Genomic DNA, 14,399 nt, shown 5'->3' on the forward strand with positions numbered 1-14,399 from the left:
TTTTTTACAGAGAGGAAGGGAGAGGGATAGAAAGCTAGAAACATCGATGCATCGACCAGCTGCCTCCTGCACACCCACTACCGGGGATGTGCCCGCAACCAAGGTACATGCCCTTGACCAGAATCGAACCTGGGACCCTTCAGCCCACAGGCCGACGCTCTATCCACTGAGCCAAACCGGTTTGGGCAATAAAAATATATTTTAAAAAATAAAAATAAAAACTCAGCATCCTCTATTTCATTTGTATTTCTAATTGAGCCATAATATAGCCATAACCCTGTTTTAAGCAATAATATATTACTGAAAAGTTATGTCAACTACATTTTTACCAACTGAATAATTCTCTCTATATAAAAACCTAATATGCAAATAGACCAAACAGTGGAACAACTGAACAACCAGTCGCTATGATATGTGCTGACCACCAGGGAGCGCGTGGAGGACATCACAGGCATTAGCCCGGGCAGGATGGTGGAGCAGGTGAGCGGAGGTGCCAGACCAAGGCCGGGCACTGGGCACTGTCATTGGAGTGAGCCTCTGCTGGTTACTGAAAATTCTTTGCTTCTGTGCGCCATGGTCCCAGCTGGTGCTCACACCTGCTGCCTGCACCAGCCCCACTGATACCTGCTGTCAGCACCAGAGACGCCGTTTGCACCCACTGCCAACACCCGGCGCCAGTCCAATCATCAGCACCATCAGCGGGTGCAAGTGGCGGCTGCCGGCCCTGATTGCCCCTGAGGGCTTCTCCACCTCCCCCTGCTCCTGAGGGGCCAAGTGGGGCAGCAGCCGCTGCTCGCACCCGCTGATGGTGCCAGCCCTGCTCACACCCGCTGTTGGCGATGGTCCCATTTGCTCCTTGCCGTCAGTGGGTGCGAGTGGGACCGGAGCTGTCAGAGTGTGGGAGCCGTGGCAGTGGGAGTGGGGCTGCTGGCAGACAGGGGACTGAGGGCCACGGTGGGAAGGGCCGGGCGGGGCGCAGAGGATGGGCCGAGACACCCCCCTCTCCCCCCGTGCCCACTGCAACCTCGCGGCCCACAGTTCCTTTCAAGGTTCACGAATTCATGCACTGGGCCCCTAGTTTTGAAATAAAGAATAAATTTGCTATAGAAAGATGAATCCTTTCATAATTTATAGATGTACATTTTTATATCACACCATATTTTCTAAGAATGGGATAAAACTGCATTTAAAAAATAAAATGGCCTGGCTAGTGTGGCTCAGTGGTTGAACATCAACCTATGAACCTAGAGGTCAATGGTTTGATTCCTGGTCAGGGCATATGCCCGAGTCATGGGTGTGATCCCCAGTAGGGGGCATGCAGGAAACAGCCAATTAATGATTCTCTGTCATCATTGATGTTTCTATCCCTTTCTCTCTCTTCCTTCCACTCTCTGAAATCAATAAAAACGAAGAAGAAGAGTAATCCAGGTAGACAGCATCAGCAAAGGCCCTGAGTTTAAAAAGGGCTTGGTGTTTTCTAGCAGCAGAAAGGAAGCCAATGTGGCTGAACCAAGAGAAAGAATGGTATGAGATGAAGCTATTGAGATAAGCAAGAGCCAAATCATAGAAGGTCTTAATTAGGACTTTGGATTCTATTTTAAGAATGAAGGGATGCCAATGGAGCTGTGCTGTCCAATACACTATTAGCCAGGCTATTTGAGTTTATTAAAAATTAAAAATTCAGCTCTTCAGTTACATCAACCATGTTTCAAGTGCTCAATGTCCACATATGGCTATTGGCTATCATACTGAACCTTGCATATATAAAACATTTCTATCTACACTGAAAGTTATACTGGGCAGCACTTACTGGCGAATTTTAAGCAGCAGGGTGACAAAATATGACTTACATTTCAAATGCTATCAGTGAAGGACAAAGCTATCAATAGAAGGGCAGGGGTTAAATGTTCCTAAAGGACATGTCAAGTCCACAAAGCCACCACTGCCTCAAGTAGCCAACTGGATTTAGAAATGACTTATGACTCAGACCTGTATGTTAAGGTCCTCATAAACACCAATGAGTGGGCATCCCTAGTACCATCTCAACAACAAAAACAAAACTCTGAGTAAAGAATAGAGAATGGTTCAAAAAGGGAAAAGCATAAAAGCAAGAAACTTTATCAGGCTGCAATAGACAAAGCAAGAATCATCTTTGGCAGTGGAACTGGAGAGACTGGGACAAAGTATCAGAGGTAAAGCAAATGTGACTTGCTGATGGAGTGTTTGTGGAAGATGAGGGTAATGTGAAATCAAGATGTACATTTACAGCAATGAGATAATGCAAGTTACTGAGATATTAGAGACTAAGGAAGAAATGGATTTGGGAGAACAAAAATTAATAGATCTTTAGAAATATAAAAAGTTAAAAAGGCTATAAAATATGAAATGTAAATGCGAAATAGGTTTGGAAATAAATACATCTGAAGAACAAAGAGAGAACAAAGCGGATGTCTGTTATTTGGGAGTAGACATGAGATAGTAATAAGGCCACTCAACATCTGGGTCCCCTGCTATGTTTAGTAATATCCTCACATTTCAAATCTGATGGGAATCAGATATCACCTCCCAATAAAAAAATCAGGCAATACCAGATTATTGCATTCCCAGCCTGCCTTATAGCTATTAGGTTTTCTAATCAGATATACCCATTCTGGACTTTAATCCAGAAAGTCAAAACTCAAAGGAGCAGGGTCAGTGGTACTCAACCTTTCTAATGCTGCGACCCTTTAATACAGTTCCTCATATTGTGGTGACCCCCAACCATAAAATTATTTTCGTTGCTACTTCATAACTGTAATTTTGCTACTGTTATGAATCATAATGTAAATATCTGTGTTTTCTAATGGTCTTAGGTGACCCTGCTAGGGGTTCTCAACCTGTGTGTCATGACCCACAGGTTGAGAATCACTGCTGTAGAGCCTAAGACCAAAAAAAAAAGCTGCTACATTGAGGTCACATTACAACTTACATGATTTATTCTATGAGGACTGAATTAGACACTATATTTATAAAGATAAACAATGAAACTAAAGCCACTTTAATAAAAAAATTGTTTTAATAGAATGGGGGACAGTGGAGAATAGAGAGCAACTGCTAATGAATACTGGGTTTCTTTTTAGAGTGATGAAAAATTTCTAAAATTAGATCATGATGATGATCCCACAACTCTGAGCCTATAAAAACCAACAGAATTTTAAAATGACTAAATTCTATGGTATGTGAATTATATCTCAAGCTGGTAAGAAATACATTGTGGAAAAACTCAATCGATGTAATTCTCAACAATAACAAAGTAATTTGTATGGTTATTGGAATGGGACGGGGGGCATTTGATAAAATTCAAAATCCATTCACAGCAAAAGTTCTCTGACACAGAAAAAATAGAAAATTTCCTTCAGGAGAAACCAAGATGGCGGCATAGGTAAACACATGAACTTGCTGCCTCGCACAACAACTTCAAAACTACAACTAAAAGACAAAACGGACATCATCCAGAACCACAGAAAGGCTGGCTAAGTGGAAATTCTACAAATAGAAGGGAAGAGAAAAGCACACTGAAACTCAGAGGAGCTGCAGAAGTAAAGTGCACAGGTATGGAGGCGCGCGCGCAGAGAGGGCTGGCAACTGAGTACGCCGCTGGCTTTTCCAAGCCGGAGGGAGACACAGCTCCCGACTGCTCTGAACTCCAGTTCCGGGCGAGACTCTGGAGACCCAGACTCATACGGGGAGAAACTGGACTGTCTGGCAGCGGGCAGAACTCAAGGGCAGCTTTCTCTCAGAGGTGCTTGCAGCGATTACCGTGGGACACTGAGACCCGGGGGTCTCTTAGGGCAGGGCTGACAGGAAGCCATTGCTGTTTGCTCTGCCCTATCCAAGCTGTGCGCAGAGGCTTTTGCATATGAATGGCCTGGTCCTTTGAATTCTAAACTTACCTAACAAACTGCAGCTGAGTCAGAGAGACCCAGAACATCCAAAAGAAGGCCCAAGGCCCCACAGCAGCTTGCATTCTTCAGGGCCTCATTTGGGCACCTCCAAAACACAAACAAAGAAAAGGAATCTGCAGATCTCCCCATAGCTCCTGCTGGGTGGCCTCAGGCAGAGGCTAAATTAGCACCTCCTTGGAGATCCAAAAGCCAGTGTACCCAGGAGTCAGAGTAGGAACATCCAGATTACAACTCCTCAGATTCATAACTGACACACTCAGGGGCAGACTCAGTGAGCACCAAAGCCCCACTGAAGCAAGTCTTGCCTCATAAGGGTGTCTCCTGCACAGAAGTTCTCCCATTGTAGACACAGCTGATCCTCACAGCCAACTGGCCTGGAGGTCAATTCCTCCCAGTGATACCAACAACAATCAAGGCTTAACTACAACAAGACTGTGCACACAGCCCACAAAGGGGTGCACCAAGAGTGTCCACCTCAGGTAACTGGGGAGGCTGAGCCACTGGGCCCTATAGGACACATAGCACACAAAGCCACTCTATCAACACAGGGAAGCAGCCAAAATGCGGAGACAAAGAAACAGGTCACAAATGAAAGAAATAGAGGAAAGCAAACAACTGGATATAGAGTTCAAAACCACAGTTATAAGGTTTTTTAAGAATTTTCTAGAAAAGGCTGATAAATTTAGTGAGACCCTCGAGGATATGAAAAAGGACCAACTAGAAATTAAGCATACACTGACTGAAATAAAAAATAACATACAGAGATCCAACAGCAGACTAGAGGATCGCAAGAATCAAGTCAAAGATTTGAAATACAAAGAAGCAAAAAACACCCAACTGGAAAAGAAAAAAGAATCCAAAAATATGAAGATAGTGTAAGGAGCCTCTGGGACAACTTCAAGCGTACCAACATCCGAATTATAGGGGTGCCAGAAGAAGAGAGAGAGCAAGATACTGAAAACCTATTTGAAGAAATAATGACAGAAAACTTCCCCCACCTGGTGAAAGAAATAGACTTACAAGTCAGGAAGCGCAGAGAACCCCAAACAAAAGGAATCCAAAGAGGACCACACCAAGACACATCATAATTAAAATGCCAAGGGTAAAAGACAAAGAGAGAATATTAACCCTTTGCACTCGCTTGCTTTTTTCTCGATTCCTTTATTCTAATGCTAACCGTGTCGAGTCACACTCGACATCTGAGTGCAAAAGGTTAAAAGCAGCAATAGAAAAACAGTTAGCTACCTACAAGGGAGCACCCATATGACTGTCAGCTGATTTCTCAACAGAAACTATGCAGGCCAGACGGGAGTGGCAAGAAATATTCAAAGTGATGAATAGCAAGAACCTACAACCAAGATTACTCTACCCAGCAAATCTATCATTCAGAATTGAAGGTCAGATAAAGAGCTTCACAGATAAGAAAAAGCTAAAGGAGTTCATCACCGCCAAACCAGTATTATATTAAATGCTGAAAGGTATTCTTTAAGAAGAGGAAGAAGAAGAAAAAGGTAAAGATAAAAATTATGAACAACAAATACATATCTATCAACAAGTGAATCTAAAAATCAAGTGAATAAAAAATCTGATGAACAGAATAAGCTGGTTAATATAATAGAATCAGGGGCATAGAAAGGGAGTGGACTGACAATTCTTGGGGGGGGTAAGGGGTTTGGAGGGTGCGGGAAGAGAATGGACAAAAATCGTACACCTATGGATAAGGACAGTGGGGGGGTTAAAGGAAGGGGGGTGGGAACTGGGTGGAGGGGAGCTATGGGGGGGAAAGAGGAACAACTGTAATAATCTGAACAATAAAGATTTATTAACAAATAAAAAAGTTTAAAAAAAAGAAAAAGAAAATTTCCTTCATATTATGAAAGATTTTTACCAATCCCCTCCCCTACCGATCATCATACTTAAAGTAAACTGTCGAAAGCTTTCCATGCAAGATCAGACAAGACACAAAAACGTCTACTACCTCATATTTTATTTAAAAGTGGAATCAGAGCTGTTGAATAAGGCAAAAGGAAAAGGAGAAAGAAAAGATGTATATAACTAACAGATGACATAACAGAATCATTTATATAGAATAAAAACAATCTATAGAAAACTAGTCCTATATAATAAAACCCTAATATGTAAATCGACTGAACAGTGGAACGACCGGCAGAATGACCAGTTGCTATGATGCGCACTGACTACCAGGGGGCAGACACACAATGCAGGAGCATCTGCATTGAGTGTCTGCTCCGCGAGAGGGAGGCAACTGGCAGAGGCGATGGGGGGGGGGGGGGGCTGGCCAACAAGCGCCCCATTGGTCACCTCAACCAGTGGTAGGTGACCAGCAGCGGTGATCGAGGGGTGGGGCCAGCCAGCAGTCAGCGCCAGGTCGCCAGCCAAGGCGGGTGCCAGCTGGGGCCCCCCAATCACCCCACCTGCCGGTCACCCCAAAGATGGCCCTGATCGCCGGCCAGGCCTAGGGACCCTACCCTATACATTGAGAACAGTCTCTTAGATTTAAAAATTAAAACCTGGCAAAGCTACTCTCACACTGAAAAAAACAGGATGATGCAGTGATGACATGCATGGACTCTGGCTTGCATATTTTATGGTCAGCCCTGATTCTGACACTTACTAGTATAACTGTGTGACAAAGCCAATTACTTAACTTCTCTCTGCTTCAGTTTTTCCACCCATAAGTTGGGGAAAATGGTACTACTGCCTCAGAAGGATCATGCTATGTACTACTTTTTATAATTACAGCAAAAACAATGTAGCTGCCCCTACAACAGCAAGATGCCTTTCACCTGTATGAAAAGTATGGTCACTGATGCATGCAATGTCCCAGATTGTGAGAGGGATGTTTGACTGCTGGTTTAGGCCCGACATCCCCCCAAGAGGTCCTGGATTGCGAGAGGATGCAGGCCGAGCTGAGGGACCCCGTCTCTCCCGTGCATGAATTTCGTGCACAGGCCTCTAGTAGATTTATAAGCCAATTTAGTAAGGTTTATAAATACATGATTACTATGCATAATCAGTTATGTTACTCTATATAGGCAAAAATCAGAAAATAAAATTAAAATTGATACCATTCTCAAAAACTTCAAATATATGAAATAAATCTAATAAAACATGTGAAAACTTTGTATTATGAAATCTATAGAGATTTTTGAGGAAAATTAACAAAATCTAAAACAATGACATAACCCTGTGAAAAACTGAAACATTATAAACAAAATTTTTATTGATTTTTTCTCTTTTTTTAGGGCGTAACTGAAAAACTAAAACTGATTATAAGATAAACAAACATTTTTTCATTGATTTTTTTTATCTTTTTTTAAGGAGACAGTGAGAAACATCTATCAGCTGCATTCTGCATGTCCCCTAGCAGGGAATGGAGCCCACAAGCTGGTCATATGTCCTAACCAGGAACTGAACCAGCTACCTTTTGGTACATAGGACAATGCCCAACCAACTGAGCCACACTGGCCAAGGCATAAACAAACTTTTGAGATGATTTTGAGATGATGTTACATGCCACTGAAACAATATGAATAGGGCTTGGGAATGTATCTATTCTATATTTGAACATACTTCATGCTTATACCACAGTATACACTCAATTTACATGTTTATATCTGATACAGCTATATTTATAGATTGTTAGTAAGTTACAACCTAAATTTAACAATTGAAATCATTTGTTATTTTGTCAGTGAAACTGAATATTCTACAATGATAAGAGATTAGCCCAGCCAATGTGGCTCAAGGGTTGAGTGTCAACTTATGAATCAGAAGGTCATGGTTCAATTCCCAGGTTGCAGGCTCGATCACCATTAGGGGGTATGCAGGAGGCAGCCGATGGATGATTCTCTCATCACTGATGTTTCTATCCCTCTCTTTCTCCCTTCCTCTCTGAAGTCAATAAAAACATTTTTAAAAAATAAAATAATAAAAGAGCAATTCCAATACATTATATAATTATATAATACTTTAAATGTCACATATGGGGTTTTAAAAACTGCCATATCTGCCCTAGCTGGTTTGGCTCAGTGGATAGAGTACTGGCCTGCAGCCCAAAAGGTCCCAGGTTCAATTCGGGTCAAGGGCACATACTGTGGTTGTAGGCTCCTCCCTGGCCTGGGCCCAGGTTGAGGCACATGCAGGAGGCAACCAATACATGTGTTTCTCTCACATCAATGTTTCTCTCTGTCTTTCCTTCTCTCTTCCACTCTCCATAAAAGTCAATAGAAAAATGTCCTCAGGTGAGGATTAACAAAAATAAAATAAAATAAAATAAAAATTGCCATATCTAATATCTAACTACTTTAAAAGAAAGGACACTAGACTCGCTCATTGTATAGGCAACTGTTTTCAGAATAATGATAAAATAACTCCCACTTATTAAGTGACCTCTTTCTGTTATATACTACACTAGGAAATTTTAGAAAATCTGTAATTCTCAAAAAAAACTCACAAAAATAAGTATTATTATTGTCATGTTAGGGACATAAAAATATTGGTGATATTTAGCCTGGAACTTAGATTGGCCTAATTTAAAAGTCTGATTTTTTTTTCCCATTATGCAACAGTGCCTCTTAAAATCGCTCATTCAACAAATAATTATTGAGTGCCTATTATGTACCACACATTGCAGAAGGTACCAGATATACAAAGATAAATTTATGTTATTGTATCCTCACCTCCCAGCCCACTCTAGGACAGAAATAAGAATTGTTAACAAATAACTGCAACACAGTGTAATAAATGTTATGAAAGGAGTATATATAAAAATAGCATACATAAGTGGGAGAGTTGACTCTGTGTAACATAGCAAACAATCAAAGAAGGCTTCATTTAGCAGAAAAAAATGCTTAGTACTTAGTACAGCTTGTTTAAATATTTGATGTAATTCTTAAATTGAAGCTACAGGAAGAGTAGAATTTGCAGATGGAGAATCAAGATAAAATATTGCCTGGCTGGTGTGACTCAGTGGTTGAGCATCGACCTATGAACCAGGAGGTCCACGATTCAATTCCCAGTGAGGGCACAAGCCTGGGTTACAGGCTCAACCCCCAGTCAGGGTCGTGCAGGAGGCAGCTGATCAATGATTTTCTCTCATCATTGATGTTTCTCTCTCTCTCTCTCTCTCTCTCTCTCTCTCTCTCTCTCTCTCTCTCCCTCTCTCTCTCTCCTCTCTGAAATCAATTTTTAATTTTTTAAAATATTCTAGAGAGAAAGAAGCCTTATTTACAAAAGCACAAAGTTTCAGAAAATCCTTAGCAGTTTAATATAACTAAAAAATAAGATGCTTGTGATAAGTTGTAAACAGGCCAGATCAGGGAGGCTCTCATATGTGACACTGAAACTGAACTTTATTCTGCAAGAAATTGGGAGCTATTCTTGGAGTTTAATCAGGCCACTATTTTACAAAGATTACCTTGTCAAATCTGGAAGAATGGATCTGGAGACAGGGACAACCTTTAGAAGGCTACCACAAATAGTCCAGTTAATATAATTCATAATCTCTTAGCTTCAGACTCCTATATCTAATTATTTACCTGACATTTTCGGTATCTCATAAATATTTCTAGCCTAAATGTCCAAAAACAATATCTTGATTTCTCCATCAAATTTGTGTGCCCCCTGCCCAATCTCTCAGTAATAATACAATCAAGCAAGCTACTCAGACCAGCAACCTGTATTCATTCTTGATTTCTCCCTATCCCTTAACCGCCATATTAAATCTAATTATTATTGATTATTCCCCAAATATATCTCAAATAAATTCATTTGTTTCCAGTTCCATTGCATCACCTATCCCAAAGCATCACTGCTCAACTGGAATACTGCAATATCACCCAAATGGACACCCTGATATTTTCCTTAATATTAGCTGACTAGAGGCCCGGTGCAATGAAAATCATGCGCTCTAAGGGGGGCGAGGGGATCCCTCAGTCCGGCATGCACCCTCTCGCAGTCTGGGAGCCATCAGGGGATGTCAGACATCCTTAGCACTGCTGCGGAGGCGGGAGAGGCTCCTGCTACTGTCCCTGTGGCTTCGGCTGAGCGGTGCTCCCCCTGTGGGAGCACACTAACCATCAGGGGGCAGCACCTGTGTTGAGCGTCTGCCCCCTGGTGGTCAGTGCGCATCAGAGCGACCGGACATTCTGCCATTTGGTCAATTTGCATATTAGCCTTTTATTATATAGGATTTCCTTAATCTTTTGCACTTGGATGTCGAGTGTGACTTGACATGGTTAGCATCGGTAGCCGCTCTTTTTATACTCTTTGAATGTATCAATAATTTGAAATATAAAAAAATCCACCCTAACGGGTTTGGCTCAGTGGATAGAGCGTCGGCCTGCGGACTGAAGGGTCCCAGGTTCGATTCCGGTCAAGGGCATGTACCTTGGTTGCGGGCACATCCCCGGTGGGGGTTGTGCTGGAGGCAGCTGATGGATGTTTCTCTCTCATCGATGTTTCTAACTCTCTATCCCTCTCCCTTCCTCTCTGTAAAAAATCAATAAAATATATTTTAAAAAATAAATAAATAAATAAATATAAAAAAATCCAAATAAATAAGTTTGTATGAAAAGAAATTCCAGTTTTTTATTCTACTGCCGCGCTTTGTAAAATCTGGGGTATTTAAAAAATTAAATCCCAAGTAGAATAAAGGAATCGAGAAAAAAGCAAGCGAGTGCAAAGGGTTAAAGCACTTATAACTGGCAATTTTTAAAAATCCGTTTGCTAGAAAATTGTCTCACTCTCCTATTAGAATGCTTTCATAAAGTCAAGAACCATCAACTGTCTTGTTTATTGTTGTTTTACTTCAGTACTCTAGCATCAGCCAGGTCAATAAAAATTATATTAACAAAGCTCAGCACACATTTACTATGTACCAGGCACTACTTTATGTGTTTTACATATATTAAGTCCTTTAATCCTCACACAGCCTGTGACATAGGTACTCTCTATTATCTCAATTTTACAGAAAAAAACTAAGGTACAAATAGTTAACTAATCTGCCCAAGGTCACCCAAGGAGTAACTGGCAGAACCAAGAAGCAAACCTAGGCAACCTGGACCTCCTCTTGACTATTAGTCAGTACCTCTTTTGGTAGAAGCTCAATAAATACTTCTTGACCAAATAAGCAAGTGAGATAAAAGAGGAACAGATTTAGGGGACATGTTGAATTTGAAGTACTTGGAGAAGGCTGTAAAGTACAGTGTGATAAATAGTTAGAGATAAGCATTCAAAGAAGTTATCAGGTTCTACCAGAATCCATTTATCATATGCAAGCTGCTGTATAAAAAGTAATTATATAATTTTAAAAGTTAGATGTGCTCTTAAATGCAACCATTTTGATCCAACTCTGTAATAAAAACATGTTTTAAAAGAGCACAGAATGACCCATGAGCCTTGATTGTACCTATGAACAATTCTGATTGCTAACACTAATTGAAATACTTTCCTTCCTTTATGTAGTATTCAATATCTATATAAATGTCAAACTTGTATTTTGTTAAAATACAAAAGTAGAGAGATTTATTTTTAATTTGAAAAATGATACCAAAAATCCATCTAATAAACCATGAGAATGACAAGAAAATATCTAAAAAAGAAGAAGGGAAGCACACTTTTCCTACTAGCTATCAAAACAAAGTTACCGAAATTAAGATAACGGGTATGGTACAAGTAAAAAAAAAAAAAAAAGACAGACCAATGAAAGAGAACAGAGTTCAAACAAAACCAAGTATATGTAAATTGAAAAATTAAATGTAAAAACAAATGAAAATTTATATATACATATTTTTTATTACCTAATTTCTAAGGATCACAAATAAATTAGAAATTATAAAGAGAAAGATAGATTTCAACATTAAAATAATTGAAACTATACCATGGGAAAATATCATCAAAAAGTAAAAGGACACATTTCAAAGTGGGAGTAAAAACTTGCAAAATATGTGACAAAGATTTAAAAACCTAAGAAACAATTTCTTTAAAATTATTAAGAGACTGTGATAGATAACAACAAGCTACTCACACGAGATTAAACAATAATGGACAACGTAGATATAAAAGATGCTTAGCATCAACAGAATTCAATTAAATACAAATTAAATTAATGAGAGATCACTTTTTACAATCTCATTGGATAGAATAAAAGATGGGAAATGGGTGCTCTCAAACACTGTAAGTAGGAAAGAAAATGGGCACAACCTTTTGAAAAGAGTAATTTAGGAATTGGAGTATTTGTGGCTAAATAATCCTATTTCTAAAAAGTTAGATTTAAGGGAGAATCAGATAAGCATATTAACATGGAGCTCATAACAGTATTGCTTTTAAAAGCTAATAAATGATCCAACCATCCAACTTTTGGGTATATATCCAAAAGAATTAAAAATCTTAAAGAGATATTTGCACACCCATGCTCACTGAAGTATCCCCGTGGGGAGCAGGCCTAAGCAAGCCATTAGTTGGACATCTCCTGAGGGCTCCCGGGCTACCAGAGGGATGTCTGACTACCAGCTTAGGCCCAATCCCCTGAGGACAAACATACAGTGGACATCCCCCAAGGGCTCCCGAACTATGAGAGGATGCAGGCCAAGCTGAGGGACCCACCCCCCAAGTGCATGAATTTTCATGCACCAGGCCTCTAGTTATTCATAATAACAAGTGGTGGAAAAAATCTAAATGTCCATTGGCAGATGAATGGATAAATAAAATACAATGGACTATTATTCAGTCTTAAAAAAAAATCTGTCATATGTTACAACATGGATGAACCTTGAGTACATGATGCTAAGTAAAATAAGCCAGTTACAGGACAAATAATGCATGGTTCCATTTATATGAGGTATCTAAAGTAATCAAACTCTTAGAAATAAAGTAGAATAGTGGTTGCCAGGAGCTGTAGGAGAGTAAGAGGGGAGCTGTTGTTCAATAAGCACAGAGTTTCAGTTTTATAAGATGAAAAAGTTCCAGAAATCTGTTGCCTGACAGGTGCATACACTTAACACAACTGTATTATATACACTGGGGAGGGAGGAGTTGCGGGGGGCAAAGTGGAGATTAGGGGGAAGAGGGGGACATCTGTAATAGTGTTAACAATAAAACATGGTTAAGATGGTAAATTTTATGTTTTTTTACAATGAAAAAAAAGTCCATCCTACCTAATAAAATAGTAATATGCAAATTGACCTCACCTTTGCTATGCCCAAACCACGCCCAACAGCCAAGCCACGCCCAACAGCCAATCAGGGCAAGTATGCAAATTACCCAACAAAGATGGTGGTTAATTTGCATATGATGAGGGAGGGAGGAGTGAAGACTGAAGACAACTTAGAAGGAAGAGGGAGGAAAAGCGGAAAGCAAGGTGGCTGCTAGAGGGAAAGCCCGGGTGGGGTGGGGCGGGACGGGCGGCAGCGGCCCGCGGGTGCAGGCGCAGAGGCCGCAACAGCGGCGGCAACGAACGCTGCAGCGGCCGCTTGCAGGATTCTTCCTGCAAATGGGCTACTAGTAAAAATATAAATATCCATCACCTGGGAACTGATCACATTAGAAACATACAGTGAAATACCAGATAGCCATCAAAAATTATAATATCAATATTTATTCAATCATATCCACAGCCTATTGTAAATTAAATAAAGTTTACAAGACAGCATTTGAGATCTTGCTTTCTAGCATATGTTGTCAGTTTGGCTCAAATAAACTCTTACAAAGTTTAAAGAAATTTTTTTACAAAAAAGCAAAGTAGTATGATACCATTCATACATGTCTGCACCTATAAGAGGGAGATATCTGTAAAGATATTCACCAAAATATAATAGTGATATCTCTGGGTGACAAGATCACAGATTACCTTTATTTTCCTTTGTTTTTAAATACAATGAATATGTATTTTATGAGTGGCAAAGGATAGTTCAAAAGAAGAAGGGACTGCCACCATTGGTTCTAGAATCCTGGGGTGGAATTTTACATTTCTCTCATGATGTGTCTGGCATATATTGGGAGATTAATAAATATTTGAGGGGCTGGATGAGTAGTGGTCAAGAGCTCAGGAATAAGACAGACCTGGATTTAAATGTCAGCTCCAAAATTTATTAATCAAGGACTAAAAGTCTTATTGAACTTCACTGTGCCCCAATTTCTTCAACTATAAAATATCACATAACAATACTTACAGAATTGCAGGGAAATTTTACATAAAGTACTTTAACATCATTCCCAGCTCAGAGGAAACTCTCAATAAAATGCTGGCTGTCATTACCACTTATTAACTTGATTTATACCGGAAGAGATCACAAAATAAGAACTAATCATCTATAGAAGTCTATACTGCTAAATTATACTGAAAATTCCAACTGCATTAAAACAAAAGACAGGGTTTCATCTGTTGGACTCAACAACACTGTCTGGCTGAAAGGTATGGTTATAGCCCTATAT

General features: G+C 40.0%; 1 protein-coding gene across 1 annotated transcript in view; it reads right to left on the reverse strand.

Annotated features, from left to right (window-relative positions):
• ZRANB3 (zinc finger RANBP2-type containing 3) overlaps positions 1 to 14,399 on the reverse strand; it is a 213,165-nt gene that overhangs the window by 196,380 nt on the left and 2,386 nt on the right. The gene's annotated exons all lie outside the window — the stretch shown is intronic.

This window comes from Eptesicus fuscus, chromosome 11 (genome assembly GCF_027574615.1).
Source record: "Eptesicus fuscus isolate TK198812 chromosome 11, DD_ASM_mEF_20220401, whole genome shotgun sequence".
Taxonomy (NCBI): Eukaryota; Metazoa; Chordata; class Mammalia; order Chiroptera; family Vespertilionidae; genus Eptesicus; species Eptesicus fuscus.